We start from the raw sequence: 17,310 nt of genomic DNA, 5'->3' as shown, positions 1-17,310 counted from the left end.
CCACTGGGTCCCACCGTGGCCCTGGAAAGAGAGATCTGTGGTTAAAGAAGCAGCCATTCCATTTTCTCTCTTCTTTCCCTCACAGAGCCACAAGGCTCAGAGAGGCACTGTAGTCAAAAACTGGCTTCACAATGTTCAAATAGGATTCTCTCAATTTCTTTATCTAAAGAGGACTTTTTTCCATAGGACACCCCACAGAACTAGTGTTTTTAGACATGTATCAGAAGTTTTGTTCAGCTACGTGGTGATGGGGGTGGTGGTTTAGTTCCTAAGCCGTGTCTGATTCTTGCAACCCCATGGGCTGTAGCCCCACCAGGTTCCTCTGTCCGTGGAGTTCAGAAGCCCAACTAGAGTGGCTGTGTCAACTCAGGTTCTGTATTTTTCTAATTTTCAGGACAGTAGATGCAGTCCTGAGTTGGCAGAGTGGCACCACAGTGCTATGAGGGACCTGAGCTCCTCTGTCTCTCTACTTCAGCCTTCCTTAGAATAGAGTTTTGTTTTTGCCCTCATTGTCTCATGGTTACAAGATGGCTGCATCACCGCTCGCTTCATATCTGCATTCCAGGCAGGAAGAAGGAGAAGGACGAAGTGCAAAAAGCACATATCAGCTAATTCTATCTCTTTAATAAGCTTTCCTGAAAAGCTTTTTAACAAGCTTTTTTTCCAACCTCTAGAAACTGGTTGAAACTCTGTTAAGGGGACTTCAAACTGCAAGAGTCTGCAGAGAAGCTAAAAACTTTTAAAATGGGTATTTTGATGCTTCAAACCAGACCAGGGACCTGTTAGTATGGGAGCAGGAGAGAATTAATGTTAGGTGGGCCGTTCACATCATGTGCCACGTTGATTGATGAAATCTTTGCTTCTTTCTTCACCGGGTTTATTCTAAAAGCATCCCATGCCAAAGAAATAAAAGCGAGCAAGGAAACCAACTACTCTTTGTAATCAATAGAAAATACTAGAAGCAATAAAGCGCTTGGGCTCACAGACTCATTGGGAAGATGCTGTTGGGGCCCCATGCAGGCCCCCCACCTCCCCAGACACCGTGGGTGTTCCAGCTAATGGCTCACACCTGTGGGGACTGCCCTGGGGTTACTGAACCTTCTCACCCCGAGGTGCCTGGGAATTATGTCATACTTACCCCCACCTTCCCCTGCATCCTGTGGGCCAGTGACTAACTGGGGAACAGGTACAAAAGCCCCACTCCCTCGCCCCAACTGGGGTAGATATGGCAATGCCCTTCCTTCTCCAGAGCTCCCCCTGAATTGGGCTGAAGCTCGACTTCTCCTAAAACCACATTCTTGGCAGATCCTTCCCCTTTCTTTCCCTGATTCCCTTCCTGGTTTCTCCTGAGAGCACGACCTCAGTACATGCCATGCGTATGAACTGCTGTCTCAGGCTCTGCTTCCAGGGAATTGGATCTAAGGTGTCCCGGGTCAAACAGCTTAAGGGGTGGGGAGGGTCTCCACTTCCTTCTAAGGGATTTGGTATAAAACCTGACCCCTCAGTCCTGTCTGTGGCCTCTCTGGCTTGGCCTGGAGGCTGTGGGGCAGCTCTGCATTTCACCCTGGTGATGACTGTGGGGCAGCATCTTCGCCAGTCCTGTCCAGTATGCTTGGGGAGGACTCGGCACAAGATGGAATCCAGTACTGTTATCTTCTCAAAGCAGATATTCTTAGAAACATTGATTTGCGTTCTTAAGCCCATGAACTGTTTGAAAGGACTTGTGTGTGTGTGTGTGCACGCGCACATGTGCGCGCGCACGATTTTCCATCTTGCGGCAATGGCAGTGGGGTATTTATAGCTGGATCTACAGGGCCATTCTCACGTGGCTAAAGCAAATGAAAACCTCATGTGGATTTTGTTTTGTTTTCCCCCCTCTGCCTTTGCCATTGCAAACTCTCCTGTTCTTAAACCCTTGTTGTTGTAACCAGAGCCGCGCAGAGCATCGCTGCAATGGGGAGGTTATGTAAATTTACTATTTCAGGCAAGAGTGCCCATTCTCCTGCAGTCAGGCCACAGGGCCTAAGAGAGGGGACTTTGAGGGGGGAGCTGGCGGGTGACCCTGAGTGGCTGCCCCACCCAGCACCGCTCCCCCTCGAAAGTCTCCCCAGATTAACCCTGTGGACTGTGGATTCCCCAGGTCACCTCCTGATCCCTCTGCGTACATGAGCTCCTTGGAAAGACAACTGTTTTCTTTCCCCCTTGTTTTTCTGTGTTTCTTAAGCCTTTCATGTCCATGTTTTGCCTTCTCAGTTAGACGGAAAACACCCTGGGGGCCTGGTCTGTTTGCCCAGGTTAGTAGAGCTTTTGCAGGAGCTGGGGGGGTGGGGGTGGGGGCAAATGCTCAGGCCCCTGCTTTCTCTGGTTGGATGAAGAACTCCTGGGGTTCTCTAGACGGCAAGGTTGGAGTGTTGGCCTGATCTTTATGGAGAGGCCAGCGTTTTAAGCTGAGGAGGCCAAGGGACCCAGGACCCCTGTAGACCACCTACTGTTTCTTTCTGGTGACCTGGAACCCACACATTAGCACTTCAGATGAAAGCAGCTGGGGCTGCGCTGTGGCCTGGGGAGGGGTGGCCTGGCCGCAACCTGCCAGAGTATGTGGAGCCCCCGAGGGGCTGGAGGACGCTTAGGAAGCTTGGTCGCCCTGTCCCTGGGAGCTGCGTCTTCCTGCTGCCAGGCCTCCTGCAGCTGGCCTGCCACACAGAGGGCTTTCTGGACTCTTCCTCCTCAAACTTGCTGAGCAATACCTGCCATACATCCAGGGACTACTCTGTGCCAAGCACTGGGCTGAACACTTGCACACTTCAGCACGCCTCATGCTCACAACAGATGTGCAAAGCGGGTGTTATCCCATTTTACAGAAAAGAGAACCAAGTTTCTGAGAGTTAGGCACTTTGCCTGAAGCCACACAGATAGGTAAAGGCACAGAGGACCTGACTCCAAGACCCTGGTCCTCTGTACTACCCCCTGATACATCATAACCATCTCCTTTAAAATGTATGTATATGTTAAATATTTATTTGGCTGCAACAGATCTTTCTTTGCAGCACTCAGGATCTAGTTTCCCAACCAGGGATCGAACCTGGGCCCCCTTCATTTGGAGCATGGAGTCTTAGTCACTGGACCACCAGGGACGTCCCCATCTCCTTTTACAGTGAACTCCCCACTGACCCCCAGATCAGAAGGCACCTTCTACATTGTGATTAGACAGGTGCTTGGGCAAGGGATATGCGTGCTTAGTTGCTGAATCGTGTCCGACTCTTTGCAACCCCTTGGACTGTAGCCCGCCAGGCTCCTCTGTTCATGGGATTCTTCAGGCAAGAATACTGGAGTGGGTAGCCATTCCCTTCTCCAGGGGGAATCTCACCAACCACGTGACTTCCACCATGCTATAACTGTAGCAACAACAGGCATTATTCTGTATTTCTACCTTTCCACCCTGCTCGGGGGATTCCCTGGTGGCTCAGTGGTAAAAGAGCCTGCCTGCTAACACAGGAGGCGTGGGTTCAATCCCTAGGTTAGGAAGATCCCCTTGGAGATGGGAATGGCAACTTGCTCCAGTATTCTTGCCTGGGAAATCCCATGGACAGAGGAGCCTGGTGGGCTACAGTTCATGGGGTCACAAAGAGTTAGACACAAGTTAATGACTGCACCCACACCCAGGTGGCTGTCTAGTCACAGCAGGGAAGGTGTCTTTTGATCCGGGGGTCAGTGGGGAGCTTCTGGAGAGCCTGGGGCTTGAACCCTTGGGTCCTGGATCTCAGTCCTGCCACTGTCTCCCTGCGGTGCTCCCCACTTCCAGCCTCCCTTTTCTTTCTACTCCTGTGAGTTCTAGAGGGTTTGCAATCCTAGGATAGAGCCAGCAATCTGTTAGTGTTTGTCCTGATTCCAAGAATCCCAGATATACAAGAATTCCTTATTGAAAAGTCAAGCCTTCTTGGGGAAAGTGTGTGTCACCGAGAGAGCGAGATTCCTCGCATTGGGAAATGAGATCCTAGGCCGGTCCAGGCAAATAACTGTGGATTTCAGAGCCAGAGGGAAGTGGATTGGCCCCCCCTGACACCCATCTCCCGGGCTACTCACCCCCTCGCAAACCACAACTGGCGAATTTGCCTCCCCAGTTCATCTGAGGGCACTAACCAGATGATAATTTCCTCCAGATACAGAAGGAAGGAAGAGGCAGATGGGGTGCCTGCACTCATGTGTGTGTACACAGTTCTCCTCACTGCTGGTCTCTTTCCTGTAGCTCCTCTTGGCTTGAGCCACTCACCTCATAAGAACATGCTAGTGAGGTTTTGTTTGGGGAGGTGGGGGAGTGGATCCCAGGATACAGACAGTGAGATCAGCTGCTCATCTTCTACTCTGGGGCGGCTCTGCTTTCCAGAGCATCTCAGGTCAGTGCAAGGAAAGATGCTCAGTTGAGAAGGAACCGCTCATGGCTGCAGATTCAAGTGGTGGTGTCGCTCAGCTGTGTCTGACTCTTTGTGACCCCATGGACTGTAGCCCACTCGGCTTCTCTCTCCATGGGATTTCTCAGATGAGAAAACTGGAGTGGGTTGCCATTTCCTTCTCCAGGGGATATTCCTGACCCAGGGATCGAACCCACGCCTTCCACACTGCAGGCAGTCTGCTGCATTGCAGACGGATTCTTCACCACTGAGCCACTGGAGAAGACAAGTGGTTCCAGGGAGAGCACGACACTGAATGATGGTGTTTTCCCTAGGGAGGGAACTCGAACGCCCCAGTCCTGGTGTCCAGAGTGGGCGTCAAATCAGTAAGTCCAGGGCTACCACTTCTCACCCCTAGGCTCTTCCTCCAGGAAGTCTTCCAGGTTGAGGTCTAATTGCCATTTGTCCATCCCTTCCTCCATCCTCTTCGGCATTAGCCTTCTCTAGTTTCCAGCTATACAGTAGATAATACTGTGTCCAGATGCCACCTGAGCAGCCCTGTCTCTGGGATTCAGAATAAACTAGCTGGATCCAGCACCCTGCCCCTCTCCAAAGCACAGGGAGCCTCACATCCCTGCTAAGCAGCAGTGGTTCTGGACCAGCAGGATCAGTATCCCCCGAAGCTTGCTGGAAATGCAAGTCCTTGCCCTGCCCCCCCAACCCCCACCCGAGATCGGCCACATCCGAAGCCATAGGTGCAATCTGTTTGTGTTTTATCAAGCCCAGTAGGTGATCCTCATCACAGTGAAGGTTGAGAACCACTGCTCTAGAGACTCCCAAGTAACAGGTGATGGCTTCAGTTTTTCCTGTCACCTCCAGCTCTGAGTTCCTATTTCCATCCAGCTAGAATGGAATCTGGCTGCTAAAGCAGGAGACTCAAGAGGCACAAGTTCAATCCCTGGGTCAGGAAGGTCCCCTGGAGAAGGGAGTGGCTACCCACTCCAGTACTCTTGCCTGGAAAATGCTATGGCCAGAGGAGCCTGGTGGGCTACAGTCCAGGGGGTTGCAAAGAGTGGGACATGACTTAGTGTTTGTGTGCACGCACACAGTTAAGATTATTAATCACTGTGCGTCGTGAACAAGCATGGCTGTAAGGTTAAGAACATGGCTCTGGACTGGACCACTTGGATCTGAATTCTTGACCTCTACTCACTGCGGTCCCTGAGTGGCTTAAATTCCCTCTCCTTCAGACCGCTTATCCCTAATAAGGTTAACATCATATTCCCCACAAGGCAGCTGGGAGCCTTTGCTGTGTTTGTATGTCAACTACTTGAGCAGTGCCTGGCACATAGTAGGGCTACAGTCAACGCTCACTTTTCTTATTGCTGGTGTTGTGCAGGCAGACTCTTTTGCACTGTGTTGACCCAGATGTGAAATTGAGTCCTTATACCCTGATTTACACAACACGCACATACCATTTACACAAGGGCTCTGTGAACAAGGGAAACTTCAAGGAGATTTGAGGAAATGGATGGTGTTTACAACACTGCAAACAGTTGAAATTGAGGATTGGACGGCCTTGTTCCAAGAGGCTGATTGGTTGGGGAGCAGTCTTATGGTTTGGACTTTTTAACTTGCTCCTTTCTTGGGCTCATCAGAAACTTAACCAGCTCCCTCTTTATTTTGCCGAGTGGTTTGGCTACCTTTCCTCCAGCCCTACTTGTAAACTTTTCTCTTTGCCTTCTTTGTAAATCTGACAACTTTAGAATAACGGACCTTCTCGTCTGACTTTCACCCTGGCTTCCTGCCTATCGGGGAAGAGAGAGCAGCGGGGAAATACATTTCCCTTTGCATGTGAACTACATTATGGTGCCTCTCAGAGGGCCTTGGCGGCGCAATCAGCTTTGGTTTATCTATATATGTATATGAATATTGAGTTGGATCTGCTTATCTGACCTGTCAGAGCATATTGTGAATGTTTTCACAGACAGAACATCTGTCTGTGAATGTTTTTCCTGCTGTTTGTTGTAAACCATCACACCTGTACAACTGGGGGTTTAGTCTTAACCGCAGCCTCTCAATCTTGATACTGCCTGGATAATCCTTTGTTGAGGAGAGGTGGTGTCTTTCCGGGCTTTATAGGATGTTTAGCAGCATCATTGGTTTCTGCCCATTAGATGCCAGTTGCATTCCCTCTAGAGACACCAAAGTTGTCTCTAGACATTGCCAGGTGTCTGTAGAACTGCCCGCCACCAACCCTCAGCCCCAACACACACTCTGTTGAGAATGGTCTAAGCTAAATCTTCTGTAGTAGTTTAAATCCAGTATACCTTACTCTCTCCCAGAGTTTACCTCTGTAGTGTATTTATGGTTGTTGACATTGTTACGTCACTGAGTTGTGTCCGACTCTTTTGCGACCCCATGGACTATAACCCACCAGGCTCCTCTGTCCATAGGGTTTTCCCTGGCAAGAATACTAGAGTGGGTTGCCATTTCCTCCTCCAGGGATCCAACCGGGGTCACCTGCATTAGCAGGCGGATTCTTTACCGAGTCACCAGGGAAGCCCCATGCACATGGTTAGTGGACTGGATTTATCCATTGAGTAGAAAGATGCAGAGTCCCAGCAGGTCCTGGGTCACCAGCGATTCCTAGGGAGAATCACCGACACTTTGTAACTGCATTTCCTGAAAGGCTCCACACTTAACCCACCTGCATTTGAGCCAAGGACATCTCGCTCTCTCCCCAGTACCGTTTAATCTGCTTCTTGACTCCCAAGCCCCCACCCCACCCCCCTGCTACAGCAGGAAACCTCGCAGGAACTAGGAATGGCCTTTGGGTTTTGGCTTATAAATACTCACGGTCTCATTTTTCTTACTGAGAAAAATTTTTTTATCGTGTTTAACATTCTTGTTGCCGTAGTGGAAACTTTTGTTCTTTGGCGAGTTTCCCATTCCAGGCATAGGGTCAGATTCCTCAGTGGAACTCTGAACATTTTCTAGGGAAGTTTCTTTCACCAGAGAGATTGTCCCTTTGGTGCACGTACAGGACTGAGGTTGGATTCTGCGTTAAGACTTCCCAGGATCTAAGGCAGATGAGGGAAACTGGAGGAAGAGCCGTGTGTCTGGGGCTCCGTGGGAGGCCGTAATGAAAATCCTTTTATGACTCCATTACTTTTTTATTTTTTGGGTTTTTTCCCTCCCTTACATTCTAGCATCTCAAATCTAAGAGGAACAGCCAGTACTTCAGCCAGTATGAGTTAGATTACGCTGTGGTAACACAGAGTCCCCAGAGTTCAGTGGCATCAAACAGAGGTTTCTTTCTTCTCATGCTCCTTGTTCATAGTGGGTCAACGTAAGACCTGCACTCATTGTAGTAAAACTTAGGAACCATGTCTGGCAGAACAGGCACCTCCCTAAGTGTAGGCATTTGCTCTGCCAAAGGGGAAGAGGATCCGGTTCTGACAATTAAATGCTCCAGAATCAAGATCACTGATGATGCTTGTATCGGTCAGAGTTCTCCAGAGAGAAGTAATAGGATTTGTGTATCTCCATCCCTGTATCCCTTCCTCTCTCCTCGCTACCCTTCCTCCCTACTTACCCTCTCTCCTTCCTGTCATTTATTTATTTTAAGGAACTGGCTCACTTGACTGTGGGGGCAGAGAAGCCCCTGCAGGCTGGAGACCCCAGGAAGAGTCAGTGTTGCAGCTCAAATCCAAAGACAGTCTGGAAGCAGAATTCCTTCTTGGAGGATGCCCATCTTTTCTTTAAGGCCATTTCATTTCAGATGATTAGATGAGGCCCACCTACATTATGGACAGTAATCTGCTCTACTCAAAGTCTACCAATGTCAATGTTTATCCTATGTAAAAAAAAAAAATTACCTTCATGCAGACACATCTAGTTTGATCAAATATCTGGGATCACACCTGGTCTGACCCAGCTGACACATGAAATTAACCATCATAATTAACCATCATTAACACTCAGCGTCTTCTGTCAAGTCATGGGCCAGGATTAGTCACATGGCCCCACTCAGACGGGAGAGTCCAGGATGTACGATCTATTATGTGCCTAGTGGGAGGAGTGGAACCAGTGATATTTGATGTAGTGCCAGTCATAATCACAGCTGTGAATTCTGTTACCTGAGGATGAAAGAAAGCCTCAGTCTGCATGGTTCCCATTCCAGTGCCTTCTGCAGAGTTGGATGTAGAAATTGTTCCATTTTTCAGTTGTTTTATTTTGTTGGAGTATACGTGATTAACCTGGCTTCTCTGGTAGCTCAGTCAGTAAGGAATCTGCCTGCAGTGCAGGAGACCTGAATTCAGTCCCTGGGTCGGGAAGATCCCCTAGAGAAGGAAATGGCAACTCACTCCAGTACACTTGCCTGGAAAATCCATGGACAGAGGAGCCTGGCGGTCTATAGTCCATGGGGCCACAGGAGTTGGACACGACTGAGTGACTAAACCGCCCCTTGGTTTACAATATTATGTGAGTTTCAAGTGTACAGCAGAGTGAATTAGTTACACATACACACATATCCATCCTTTTTCAGACTCTTTCTCGTCTAGGTCATTATGGAATATTGGGTAGAGTCCCCTCTGCTATATGGTCCTTATTGGTATTCTATTTTATATATCATAGTGCATATATGTTAATTCTGAACTTCTGATTTATCCCTCACCCCCATCTTTCCCCCTTGGGTAACCACAAGTTTGCTTTCGTGATTTCTGAGTCCATTTTTGTTGTGTAAATAAGTTTATCTACATCACTTTAAAAAGTAGATTCCGCATATGAGTGATGTAATGGTATTTGTCTTTCTCTGATTAGTAAGTGTGATCATCTCGGCGTCCATCCATGTGGCTGCAAGCAGCATCATTTCATTCTCATGCCTGTTGTAGCACTTCATTGTGCATAGGCACCACATGTTCTTCACGCACTCCTCTGCCGATGGACGTTTAAGCTGCTCCTGTGCCTTGGCTTTTGAAAACAGTGCTGCAGTGAACGTGAGGCGGGGGCACGTATCCTTTCAGATTGTGGTTTTCTCCAGATATATGCCCAGGAGTGGGATCGCTGGATCATATGGCAACTCTCCTTTTAGTTTTTTTAAGAACCTTAAAGCTCAACATTCAGAAAACGAAGATCATGGCATCCGGTCCCATCACTTCATGGCAAATAGATGGGGAAACAGTGGAAACAGTGTCAGACTTTATTTTGGGGGGCTCCAAAATCACTGCAGATGGTGACTCCATGAAATTAAAAGACACTTACTCCTTGGAAGATAAGTTATGACCAACCTAGATAGCATATTCAAAAGCAGAGACATTACTTTGCCGACTAAGGTCCGTCTAGTCAAGGCTATGGTTTTTCCTGTGGTCAAGTATGGATGTGAGAGTTGGACTGTGAAGAAACCTAAGAATTGATGCTTTTGAACTGTGGTGTTGGAGAAGACTCTTGAGAGTCCCTTGAATGGCAAGGAGATCCAACCAGTCCATTCTGAAGGAGAGCAGCCCTGGGATTTCTTTGGAGGGAATGATGCTAAAGCTGAAACTCCAGTACTTTGGCCACCTCTTGTGAAGAGTTGACTCATTGGAAAAGACTCTGATGCTGGGAGGGATTGGGGGCAGGAGGAGAAGGGGATGACAGAGGATGAGATGGCTGGATGGCATCAGTGACTCAATGGACGTGAGTCTGAGTGAACTCTGAGAGTTGGTGGAGACAGGGAGGCCTGGCGTGCTGCAATTCATGGGGTCGCAAAGAGTCGGACACGACTGAGCGACTGAACTGAACTGAATAATTAGCAGTGCTGTGCGTCTTTTCATGTGCTTTTTGACCATCTGTGTGTCTTCTTTGGAGAAATGTCTATTTAGATCTCTGCTCACTTTTTGACTGGGTTGTTTATTTTTGACGTGGAATTAGTTTTAGACTGAGACCTGCCTGCCCTCTTCGCTCACAGGAAAGGTTATGAGGGGTGGGTTATGATGCGTCCTGGCCTCCAGGGGTACTGAATTTTAAGATTGTTACTAAACATCTTCCTCTGTTACTTCTTTACTATTTCCTCTCCTGTTTTCTGTGTGTGGTGTTGCATTCAAGAATCCTTGCATGTTGTGTACTGGAAGAATGCCCTGAAACAGTAATTTGGCCTTTGTGGCTTTCTTTTAATACAGAGTCTTCAGGTTGTGTTTTTTCTTGCTTGGATGAGAAAAGGCTCCATTGTTAGCCCTCACTTTGCCGCTCACGCATGCTATACTTCTGACAAGCCCCTCCCTAGTCTGGGCCTAGTTTCCCCAGCCATCTAGAGGGGCACTGAGCCCTGGCATCTCTAAGTTTCCTTCTGGGTCTAACGTTCTGGGCATCTTTGGTCCACAGCCTCTGCTAGTGACCCGCCCCCTCCAGAGCCAGGGTTTGTGGACCGGCTGCCTGGTTGGGTCCGGTGGGGGCTGCATGGCAAGGTTCTCCTCCTTGAAACTGGCAGGATCACTCTGGGTTCTCACTTGAAGCTGTTAGTGCTCCCGTTAGGGCCTCGTTAGTGCTCTGCCCATGCTGTGTTCATGAGCCCAGAGAGAATCCCTTCTTCAGCCCAGCTCGGAAGCACCATCCCCCTTCCTGGTTGGTGGAGGAGCCCAGAGCTAGGATGTGTCGAGCTGGATGGAGTTCTGGGAAGCATGCAGAGGACAGGACCAGGAGATGGGAACCATCCATCTTACCTAAAAGTGGGGTCTGGGAGCCAGGCCAGCCCTTTATGGCCATCCAGGCACACCTGACCCCCAAAGAGCAGAGTTTTAAGGGCCTCAACACGACTTGCTGTCACAGTATTCATGTGCTTCCTGTACCCACCCCAACCAGTTGTTTTGTAGCTCAAGTGAGATAATGTTTGAGAAAGGACCTGGAAAGCTATACATGCTGTCCAAACATTAATTAATATCAGAACCTCCCTAGGGGTCCTCTTCCAAAGAGTCCATTGTGAAATGCAGAGGACGCAGGTTCAATCCCTGGTCCAGAAACTAAAATCCCACGTGCCATGGAGCAGCTAAGCTTGTGCGCCCCAACTGGAGAATCCATGTGCCGTGTTGCCCCACATGATGCAACTAGGGCCTAACGCAGCCAAATAAATATAAGAAAAATAAAAAGAATGTTTCCTCTGAAGGAGCTTGTTTCTTTCAATCAGAAACTGGAGGATCACAGTAGCCCCCTTAAAAAAAAATTATCGTCGTGTGCTGCCTTAGTCCATAGATATTTTGGTGCTAGGAATGGAAAAGTGAACAGACAGTAATTCATTAGAATACACATGATGCCAGATCTCAGCATGCTCTGGATGGGCAAAGCTTATAGGAGCTCAGAGTAGGGATCAATCGATTCTGCTTGTCAGGGTGGAAGCCTCCGTAGGAGCAGTGACCACAAGCTGGATCTTGGTGTCAAGGACTTTGTGGGAGGAAGCGAAGGGCACCATAGGCAGAAGGCTTTGCACGAGCAAAGGTCAGCCTGCTGGCTAGGCATAGGGAGACCTCGGGAAGTCTAACCTGGCTGCTGGGTGAGGCAAATGGGACCAAGTGAGAGGAAAGCATCAGGGCATTGGTGATCACACTGTGAAGGGTTGCTGATCACATCGTGAGGGGTCTAGAATAGCACAGGAGTTGGGTCTTAGCTGAGTTTTGTTTTCTTTTAATTACCAGATGTGGAAAAACTTTCTCATTTCAGTTTTGGCTGGGAAAAAAAAATGCTATTGCTCTAATTCTATTGAAAAGCTGCCTGTAGATTGATAATGGGCAAAATGTCGATTTCATTAGAGTTGCCGCGCTGTCCTGTTCATTTTGCCACTTTCCCACCTCTTAGAACTTCCACATGGAATAGAGAGGTCTCTCTGCTCTCGTCTGGTCATTTGAAATATTCAAGTAGGAGATAGGAGGCAGAATCTTATTTTAAAATTTTCTCTTTAAAATTTTTTTAGTTGCCAAGTCATGTCCGACTCTTGAAGGAATAAGTGCTTATTTTAGAAAGTGTAGGAAATCAAACAGTAAAGAAGAAGGAAAAAATAGGTTGTCCAGCTCTGGGCAACCCTATGGACCGTAGCCTTTCAGGCTCCTCTGTCCATGGGACTCTCCAGGCAGGAACACTGGAGTGGGTTGCCTCATCCTCCTCCAGGGGACCTTCCTGATCCGGGGACTGAACCTGCGTCTTTCACGTCTCCTGCACTAGCAGGCGGGCTCTTTACCCCTGGCACCCCTGGCACCCCTGGCATGGGTGCACACTCAAGAGCGGAGACCAAATAACTTCTTTGGTGCAAAGGGCATAGGAAGGGGCCTTGCACACAGGAAGTGGTTCACATTTGTTATGGGTTTTTGTACTGCCCTCTGGGTGAGTTCAGGCCCCAGAGGGGGAGGTTTGGGGTGGGGGTGGTTGCAGGTGGAGAACTCTGCCTGTGAGAACTGTCTTTCTGTCTCATTGTCCTACACAGCAGGAGAAGGTCAAGCCTGTTAAATCCGAGGATTAGGCTTGTGAACAAACCAGGGTCCTAGTGCTTGTTGCCAGCTTTTCCCTGAGTGGCTTCACCATCCCCACAGCCTCCTTCCTGTGTATATTTCTCCCCATGGGCTTTCCAGGCAGGCTGTCCCTTTAAGAAAGCAGCCACAAGCTGTGTACTCCACTGGTAGTCCGGCCTCCCCTGCTGGGTGCCTCCTTAGACTGCAGCTGGGACCCTCCTGGGCTGGATCTGTGGGCTGGACCCTCCCTAGGAAGGAGGCTGCTTTGCATCAAGTGTACATCCCCAGGAATCCATGCCCAAGAAAGGACTTTCTGGCCAGAGCCCCCCACTGCAGTCCTGGGCTCCCATCCCTCTGCCCTGGCTCTGGGACATACAAGGATCATTCTTAAAGACTGAGCTCAGGATCCCTAAAAAGAAAGTTAGAAAATAGCTGGATAAACTTGGGAAGTGAGAGAAACCTCCGATTGTGGATTGCAGTTTTGGGATTGAGTCTGGTGATTCTTGCTGGATGGAATCTGATGGTTAAATGTGGGAAGGAGAAAGGGGGGCCAGGGCTGGGATTCCCAGTGGGTAGGGAGCCTTGGACTTGGGGCCAGCCCCACCCCTCCTCCTAGCGGTTGTCATCCCTGAGGCAGGGAGCTGAGGATTGACATCTGGAAACATCTGGAGCCAGGCCCGAGGGGTGAAGATCAAGGAGAGGCAGATGTCAGTTTTCTCTCATTTGGGGAAAACAAAGTGTGGCCTGGGAGGGCTGTGTATGAAGATGCCCCAGGCCAAAGGCAGTGTGTGACACCGTGATTCCGTCTCAGCTGGGGACTCAGGGGCAAGGGGACAGACCAGGCCCTGGGCTTGGTCTCTAGGGCCCTTGGGCCCGGTCAGCTGCCCGTGAGTGACAGCAGGCAGGGCTGGAGCGGGAGGAGGCAGGTCTGCCCAGGGTTGGGAAGAATGAAGGCCTGTTGTTCTGAAGCCTGGGAACGTTGCCCTGGGGGGAGGCCCATGCTGCTCCAGCTCAGCCTGAGAAGGCATGGGGGAGGGGTCCCCAGGCAGAATGGGACTGAGCTGGTACCTCCCCACTTTGCCCTATTCCTGAGGCCTGGGCACAGGTGAACTGCCTAGCTGAGAATGCCCAGGTACAGTTGGGAGGGCTGGGGTCTGTGATGCCCACAAAGGATGCAGGCTACAGAAGCAGATTCAGTCCCTGAGCTCCAGATCGGAGATGCTCGCTGCCAAATTCTGTTCCGAGAGTCCTTTCCTCTGTCCCATCTTGTGCCAGGCTGTGGCTGAGGGTTTACTGAGATTGGGAAAAAAAAATGCCATGATGGAACTGGCAGGGTGTGAAGATCTGGAAAGAGGTTTTGGATACGAGATTAAAGCTGTCTTTGACAAGTGACAATAATAATTACCATTTATTCTGTAGCTTGAATGTGCCAATCATAGTGCCAAGGGCTTTTGGGGTACCGTTTCGTTTCATCCTCGCAGTGATTGTTTGAGTCATGAATAGTTTTGGAGATTTTTTTAAAAAGATATTTATTTTATTATTTATTTGGCTGTGCTGGGTCTTGTGGGATCTTTCAGTCGAGGCATGTGAACTGTTAGCTGCGGCATGTGGTATATAGTTCCCTGACCAGGGTTTGAACCAGGGCCCTCTGCATTGGGAGTGCGGAGTCTTAGCCACTGGACCACCAGGGAAGTCCCTGGAGACTTTTATGGATGAAGAAACTGAGGCTCAGAGAGGTGAAGGTCCTTGCCTGAGGACACAGAGCTGGTAAATTGCAGAATCAGGACTCGAACGTCTTCACTCATTCCTGTGTTGGTTTAAAAATGTTGAGCCCGAGAGCCTTTGTGTGCCAGTGATCCTGATGGGCACTGAAGACATGACTGGGCACTAGGTGGAGGAAAGCCTGACTAGCCTAACCCCACAGCCCAGTCCTCAGCCCCAGGCAGTCTTTCAGATGAACCCAGAGACCCTGGGGGAGAGAGTTGTGTTGAGAACTCGGCTTGAAAATGTTCTTTGCCTTAAATGTTTCATTTTGTTTTCACTTTAATAATAATCTTAAAAATGAATGCATTCATTCTGAATCATCTGAATAGGCATCACAGAACCTACTACTGGCCTGAGGTTTTTGTCCCCGAGTTTATGCTTCTGTGTGAGTTGGGCCCAAGTGGTTTCCTAAAATGATAGTGTTTAACGTTAATGCTTTGTTTCTTAAACCGGATTCTGCATTGTGTGCTTGGAAGGCCCAAATACCAAAGATTAAGAAAGGCTACACTGACTCTACTGCAGGGAGGGGGAGGTGCAGTAAGGGTATCCCGGGAAGAGATGGTTTAACATCCCTTCTCCGCCTCGGGACAGAGTGAACTGGACTCAGTCTGGGGCTGGGGGGAGTGAAGCAGCGTGCATTTCTGATCTCGCAGGATCAGGGGGGACCCAGTCCAGAGATTCAGAGAGGAACATGCAGGTCAGGAAAGAGGAAAGTCCCTGAATTAGGGGCAAGGAGCCCCATTTCCAACACACCCTCTCTGACCTCTAGCAGATGGATGCTCTTCTGTAAGTCTTTCCAGATGGGGCAGCTTGTGCCAAGGCTGGTAAGGGAAAGTGCCAAGCCTCCTGAGAGCGCTGTGTGGTTTCCTCCCAAAGAGGGGTGTTCTCTGCCCACCCCAGAACTTCAGGCCTCTCCCAGGGTCCAGCTGTTGGGTGAGAAGGCCAGAGCAGGCTCCCTGACATCCAGAACTGTAGATGCAACCCAGGCCTCGACCCCCTGGAGACAAGCAGGCACTTTGTGCTGGCCTCGAGCCTCGGCCCTTGCATATGGGGCCAGGTGGCTGGCACCCCATGTGGATCAGAGAGCCCCCCAGGGCAGGTGGCCAGAGATGAGACCCAGGACCCAGACCGCCCCCTCGTCCTCGTCCACCTCTTGTTCCTCTTCCTCTTCCTGCTGAGGTCTTGGGTCTTGCTGTGAGGTCACTGGTGGTCACACCTCCCTGTGAGCAACGCTCTCATTATCTTTATCCTCTGGTTCCTGTCCTTGCCCTGGATCCTGACCGATCATGCTGGGCTTCCTTTCTCCAGACCTCTCTCTGGCCCCATCCAGCTCCGGCATTAGGAGTCGGCGAGCTGGGAAGTCCTGAGAGCACAGAGTTTGACTTTGGGGGCTACAAGGTCTCCGTCACTGTCACTTGACTCTAACAAGTTGGTTCCCCGTGGCCAGCTGGACTCCTTAACCTGTTCGCCCACCCGCTTCTACATCTCTGGGCCCAGCTTCGGCACTGCGTCTTTCTCCTCCCCGCCGTGAGCCCCACTCTCCAGCTGCCCCACCCAGCCTACCCTTCCTTGAACTTACTCGTCTCTTCCCTGCCTCTGAACCCCTGCCTGTGCAGTCCCCCCAGTCGCTTCCCCCCAGTCGCTGCCCCCCACCCCCGCCGAGTCCTATTTACTCATAAGATTTTGACTCCTTGTTCAGGTCAGCTGTTCCCTCTTTATGTCTTGCCACGACCCTGCACCCCTGAACCCTCTCCAGCACAGCGAATTCTCCTCTGTGACTGTCGCTTCATACCTCCTTCACACCCTGCACTTTAGTAATTTGTCCCTCACGGTATCTCTTCAAGGGCAGGAATCGATAGACTTGGCTATTGCCACTGCCTCCCCCATCCCTGGCTCCGTGCCAGCCAGGCAGCAGGCGGGAAGGAAGTCCTGTTGGCACAAAGGCTCATGACCTGTCCCTTCCCCACTTCCAGAGCCCCTGTCACAGCTGGTGGCTTTCTGGGGTCTAGCTGAGCCATTTTGGGAAATCAAGACCTCGTCACATGTCAGGCCCTGAAACATCCCAGAGCCAAATCCATCCCTGGGCCTGTAACCTGAGCCTCCCCATTCCCTGCACCCCGTGATCAGGTGACCCTGTTTGTTTTGACATCCTGTGAGGGGCCCAAGTGGGGACACGAGAGATCCTGATTTCAAAGCTAAAATTTTCTCTGGTAGCTGCTGAAGGCCAGGCCCCTGCCAACTCCTGGGCTCCTGTGTTAGCATTTTCAGTTAATTAAGAAAACAAGCCCTGAATCCCTTGCTGCGATGGTTCTGCAGATCCAGGGCAGAAGGTGCATGTCAGCATGCAGGAAAGGCCTCCCAGCTTCTGTAGGCAAGGTGAGCCGGAGAGGCGCTGCCGTGCCTTCTCAGCAAGAGAAGATGCTCTGAAATTGCGTCCCGGGCAGCCGACTCCAGGCAGAGCCCAGAGTGTGAATTTCTGCCCCACCTGCCCTTCCCAGGGTGTTTTCTGAACGGATGGAGGATGGATCCAGGCCAGAGGGATGAGAGTAGTGGAGGAGGATTCGAGAGCCCGGAATTTGCCCGTCTTCTTCTCCAGAACCAGGTTATTCCAGCTTCCTGGCTGGTGGAAGAGAGCGGTGAGAGGTGGTCCGGGGATGGCTTTAGCTGGGCTGACCTGCCAA

The 17,310-nt window shown here is 50.2% G+C and overlaps 1 protein-coding gene and 1 non-coding gene across 4 annotated transcripts in view; one reads left to right on the top strand and one right to left on the bottom strand.

Moving 5' to 3' along the window:
* Nucleotides 1-17,310, top strand: part of DAAM2 (dishevelled associated activator of morphogenesis 2) — a 130,730-nt gene that overhangs the window by 20,918 nt on the left and 92,502 nt on the right. The gene's annotated exons all lie outside the window — the stretch shown is intronic.
* Nucleotides 14,484-14,556, bottom strand: TRNAG-CCC. The gene has a single exon. It is a non-coding gene; the product is annotated as a tRNA-Gly (tRNA).

Source organism: Capra hircus, chromosome 23 (assembly GCF_001704415.2).
Source record: "Capra hircus breed San Clemente chromosome 23, ASM170441v1, whole genome shotgun sequence".
NCBI lineage: Eukaryota > Metazoa > Chordata > Mammalia > Artiodactyla > Bovidae > Capra > Capra hircus.
This window is presented reverse-complemented; position numbering and strand designations above follow the sequence as displayed.